We start from the raw sequence: 6,000 nt of genomic DNA on the forward strand, positions 1-6,000 counted from the left end.
CTCGTCCTGGTCCGCAACGTAATGGCGCAAAGTGTGTTCGCATTTCGGTGCTCGTTTAAGATATCGCGTTGTTTCATCGTTGGATCGTTAACGCGTTAACCCTTTAGAGGCGAAATTTTCTTTCTACGGTATCGGCTAACGCGATCTCGTTTCACACGGAGTCGTGTATCCCGATAGATCTGGCAATCCGCGAGATTGAAACAATTCTAACGATGTTGCAGTGTCTGTGACAGATGGGACAGACGTGTCCCATTAGCCTCGAAAGGGTTAATCGTCAGAAAGGGAAACGAAATTGGATCGTTGCGCAGTTGTAGCCGGCGCGTTCGCGGTAGAGGAAGAGCTGCGTGACGTGCACGGAGCCGTGCATCGACGGAAGGTTAGTCCGGCGAGTTAGCCAAGCTGTTCGTGAGGTAAGATTCGGTGAAACGAGCGTGCAGTATCGGCGCAGTCGACGCAATCCTCGTCTCGCGTCTCCCGTCTCACCGAACAGTTGCATAACCCAAAGAGAGTCGAGGCATGAATGGAGCCGAGCGACGAGGACGGCTGCACCACTCGGTTGCCCGGTGCAACGAGTCGACCCGTGGCTGGTGGGGATGCCAGCCGAGAGGGACGCATCGGTATCCAAGAAAGAGCACGACGGAAAAGAGCGAATCGGAGCGAGAGAACGAATCATACGGCGTACAGAAATGACGCAGTGCTCGACAGAATTCTGCCTACGAGGAAGACAAAGCCCGACACGCGATCCGCGCCGAGAGCGACAAAGAAAACGCGAGAAAGCAGCCTGGCTTGCAAGCGTTTCCCCGCGTAACAGAGACGCGCGAGAGTTTACTTCCTCGACGTCCGACGAAGATGAACGCGACTCGCATCCAGCGTGTGCATGAAACAAGGACGAGACGCGTCGGGACAAAGGGAGGATGCTGTTAGAGAAAAATATAGACGTATTCCTGCGGTAAAGAAGAATGAGAGAGGAAAAATCGTTGGAAGGTCAAAGAGCCGGGAAGGGGTAAGTTAAGGAAGAGAGAGAAAGAGAGAGAGAAATACAGAGAGACGCGTAGTGGTAGATGCAGATGCGAGGCGACGCGACCAGATACAGAGGGAAAGAATGGAAGGGAGGAAAAAATGTCTCGTGGGGACCGCGAGACGAGGAAGATGAGAGAAGAAGACACTTTTTAGATGGAGAGGGGAATGCGAGAGGAGTGGAAAGAGGGAAGAGATTAAGAAGGAAGAGGAAACGTCGGTGGTCGTGCAGAGTGGTGCGTTAATCGGTTTGCTAAAGTTAAAGGGATGGTCACGTGGTGCGTTAAGTCGTCGTTGTGCGCACGTTCGGTCGAGCGAAAGAGGGGAGGGGAGTACAAAGAGGACGAGGGGACAAGGGGTAATGCGTTGCATCGGAAAGCCGGAGCACCGGTGCTGCACCCGTCAGCAGTCTTACGATGCACTTTGCCCTGCGCGTCTTCGACGCGGTGGCGCACGTGCGACGTGACGCGATGCGACGCGCAGCGACGTTCCACGATGACGAGGTGCCTCGTCGTGACGCATCACCAAAATCGCATCGAATTAACACGTCCGCGCGTCGACAAGTGTTGCTACACCGGTGACGGAGAGATCGATCTCTCTGTTTAGCGAGGCTTTCGCCGCGCATACCGATTTCCAATTCCTTGCGCCTAGTACCGCGCGGCTCGTCCGCTATCTCTCACCTCGTTCCCATTCTATTTCAACGTTTTCACAGATACCGCCGAGTCGGGTGGAAACATTGCCACGACGTTCGGCTCGAGCCGCGCTTCCTTGCAAAATGAAATTCGTTCGTTCCACGATCCCGTGGATATCCTCCGTGTACATTGCCCTTTTCATTCTCGTCTGCTGGTATCCCCACCGTCCTTCTCCATCGCATCGACTGTCCTCTTCTCTCGCCACCCTTGTCGTATGTAACGTGTGCTTCTTATTACGTAACATTGCCACATTGCATCTTCTGGGACAGACAGTTCCTTCTCTTTACCACGTTTCTTCCCCCTTTTCTTCCGGCATTTCGTTCTTCCTGCATCGCTCTCCGCTTCCAGCCCCACTATCCAATTTTAAAAGCCGCCTCTTTCTCATCGACGATCGCTGAGAACTCGTTTAGCGTGCGAGCCGCTTTTTTTAAATTTCAAATCGAAACACCAGACGACGAGTCGCTGTTTAATCGATACTTTGTCCGAATATTTAGTTCGTTATTCTGTTTTTTTGTATTCTCTGACGCCACTCTGATACGATTTACCCGTGACGACAATGCAGCCGACCTTTTGACTCCGCCGCTGCCCGCCCCCCTCCCTTCCCCTCCCATCGTTCCCACGTGGCAACGAACTTTCGACAAAAAGTAATCATCGACCTCCAGCTAGCGCCGGAAGTCGTAGGAGGATGCCAATTGTACGACACTATCTTTCAGCGGCGCTATGTTTGCCAAAATAAACGCACGTACCAAGGGAACGGTAATCGGTGTTACGTGAAATAGGAATATTTCAATGTTGCTCGTGATAGCTACTAGACAACTCGAAAGACGACCTGGACCAGTGATTCGAACGGAAATACGGACGAACCTGTGACCATCTTCGCCGGAGACGTATTCGTGTGAGTACACTTGTTACAATAAATAACCCGTTTATGTAGTTGAAAGGCGCATCTATTTCATTGCCTCGAGTACATAGATGTACAGCTTTAAAATTTTTAATCGCCGCAGTATCGCGCAACACGCTCGTAATCTTGACGCGTAGGCGCCCAGGAGGAAATAGTGAAGTTTAAGCTTCTTCCTGGCGTCTACGAATCATAGCTCGGAATCTTACATCTCGCAGATGATTTCGCACGAGTCTGATCGAGATAGTTTTCCATCCTTGACCATCGTCAACTCGTTAAAATCAAGTCGTAAATGTATTATACGATCGACCGTATATTCGTTCGTCGGAATATTCGTCGGTGGCACGTAGAAGCGTTTGGCCCGTACATTGTACGCCAACAAAAGCGTGTACGCGCTTATATATAGAAATAGCAGTGACGGAACAACACCGGAAGCGAAGGAGTTCCGCCCAAGCCTGAAGGGTCAGTGCACTTTGAAAGGCGAGATCCAAGACCGCGCGTATGCTTGCCGAAATCCTATCTGCTTCCTCCGCCAAACTAGTTAAAGTTCTTACGTTATTATCGCGAAACGGGGGAAAATCGATGTTGCGGTAGAAACGAAACGAAGCGACGAGTTGTTCGAAAGGGAATCGCGCTCGAAGAAACGTCCCCCTCGGCGATGCATCCTCGACGGAAGTAAGATAGGCGTTCCGGTGCGTGCGGGTTTTAAGGTCTTTACGGGCGCGCCAAGCGTTTCTCTCGTTAACGCGTGCAAGCGTTTCCTCGCGAAACGCGTGACTTTATGAATGAAACCACTACCGAGCGGAGTTTCTACGCGATGCCGGTAGTATTCGCGTTTACTCGCTCGTTCTATGTAGGAAGGAAGTCGCGAGCGAGCTGGAATTGTCTCTTCCATCAACGTTGCGCGCCGTACGCGCCCGGTCAATTACCCGGTCAATAGTTTCCCGGCAGGATGCTGCATTCAAGGAAGTGTAACTTCGTCCGCAGGCCATCTACAGGGTGCTTTGAATCGCGCCGATCTGCCAAATATATCGTTCGTCGTTTAAATCAGGTACATCGGCTTGGCCTTAGCGGCACCAGCATTTCTGTACTTTTGTATTTTCTAGCGAACATATGGCAAAAGAATTCGCGTAACGAGTAACACGCGGAATATTTGACAAACATTCGTACCATTCGTAGCATACGTTCCTTCGAGCCTCGGATCTTTCCTTCGTCTTTTCGCAAGAAGAATCTAGCTATTTCGCTCCGCAGCGAACTATACAGACAATTTCGATAACGCAAGACCGATCGACAACGTATCGAACGTTAAAAACGCTTCCGTCTGAAGAGAATCGCGTTTGGATCTGTCGTGTTCTCTGCTGTTCGTAGATTCGAAGCTTTCCTTCGAATATTCGTCTTGATGCGTCTTGAGACGAGGCGACGCAGCACGAAACGAAACGAGACGAGACGCGTTCCAAGTAAGCCGAAACAGTGTCGCAGTGGGCTACGACCGATCGAATTCTAGGCCGACGACAGGCGACGCTATTTCTAAACTCATTTCTATTTTCTATTTGCATGCGCCGGCATCGCCACGACAATTTTATACGTCTGCGATATTTCGAGGAGTCGGCGTTAGCCTGTCCCGTGTCTTCTGCCGAAACCACGTAAGCGTAGATCTATTTGCCGATCGAGAAGAAAGAAAGTTCATCGACAGATCGAACAGCGAGCAACCGATAACCACAAAGCCGGAGCCCTTCGATTCTTGTTGCGATTTTATGGGCTCGTGGCCGATAATGCGAACGTAACGGACGGTCTGGCTCGCGTTTCCGCCGGAGTGTAATCGTATTCGATCGAGCAATTAGTAGCATGGAGCGGCCATTAAGCACTGCTATTCTCCACGTGAACGTCACGCGGCCACTTTACACGGCAGTGTTCGTAACCATTACAGTTGTAATCGCATTTACCTGGCGCTCGCGCGCGAGCCATCGTACGCGTATAAACGCGATAAGAATCGCGCGTCGTATCGCCCTTATGGAATTCTTCTTGCGCAATTACTCGTGAGACGCCAACTCGAACTCCTTCGAACCAACGTTATGTAAAAGAATACATTGATCTTTTCGTTTCGAAATTAACCGAGCAACTTCCTTTCTCCGTACGTGACGTTTCTCACTTCCGACGCTCCGACAAAAGCATCGAATAATTCGCTCAACTATAGCAAACTAATTTCGAAAGTTGTCCGAGCTAATAAAATGATGTCGCGAGCGCGTTTCTTACGACGCAACGCGTCCCCTCCGCGATCGAAGCGTAAAGGAAAATTCGCTTCGACGTAGACGTTTCGCGAATTGACGTTGCGTTTCGTTGAACAGCGACGTCGTGTGGCTTTTTAACGGTACAAAAACTCGTAGCGTTCGACTTAAAGAGAGAACGACGAACGACGAAGAAAAGACGGAGCGATCGATCGGCTGTGTTGAAGCGGTAGAGAGATAAAGAGCGTAGATGCGGATCCGTCGAGCGGATTTTTATCGTGCACGCGTCACGCGTAATATTCGCTGGCTAGAACAAGGAAATAGAGGTAAAGTCTAAGACAAGGAACAAGAGAGTCAGCCATTTTATGAAACGGCAGAGCTGCCTCGTCTCGTTGCCATGAGAGCGCGCCACGTTCAGATCTTTTGGCGAAAAACTACGAGACGATTTTATAACCGAGACGTCAGCTTCGAGATTTCTCGTTGAAATTTCGCGTGATTCTCCAACATCGATCGACGAGCAGACCAAAAACGGAATTAGGATCAAATCGCAGCCAACTTGCGCGCTTTCGTTGATTCTACGCGTCTTTGCTTGCCGTTCCTCCAGTATATTTTAGTTATTTTTCCATCGTGCCTCGTTATTCCGTGCTAGCTACGACGATAACGCGATATTCTTTTTCCCGCGTTTCCGTTTGTTTTTGTTTCCGTTTTTGTAGTCATTTCCGCTTCCGGTTTCGTTTTCATTTGGCCGTCTGCGTCGTTTCTTTTTTTTCCACGAGGAGACAACGTGGCGTAGCGTAGTCGTGGAAACGGGATAATCTTCGTCTCATGTTCGTTCTTCCGAGTAAGTTTTAGTCGCACGTTCGATCCACTTGCGCTCGATAACGTTTCATCTTTTCAATCCGTAATTTCCGTGTTTTCCGACCTCGTGGCTTCCCCTTCCCTTCTTTTCCCTTCCCTTCCCTTTCCTCTGCCGTCTTTACGCGCACGCTTCACTGTGTCGCGAAGGTGGCAGATGGACGAAAAGAGAAACCAATAGCAGGAGAAGGTCGAACAGAGAGGGAGATGCCGCGTTGTAGGAAGAAGGAAGGAAAAGCGAGCGAACTGGGACCCGAGCGAGAAAGAACAGAAGGAACGAAGCGGGAGACGGGTGGGAGCGAGCGAGCATCGA

This window comes from Bombus terrestris, chromosome 14 (assembly GCF_910591885.1).
Source record: "Bombus terrestris chromosome 14, iyBomTerr1.2, whole genome shotgun sequence".
NCBI classification, from domain to species: domain Eukaryota; kingdom Metazoa; phylum Arthropoda; class Insecta; order Hymenoptera; family Apidae; genus Bombus; species Bombus terrestris.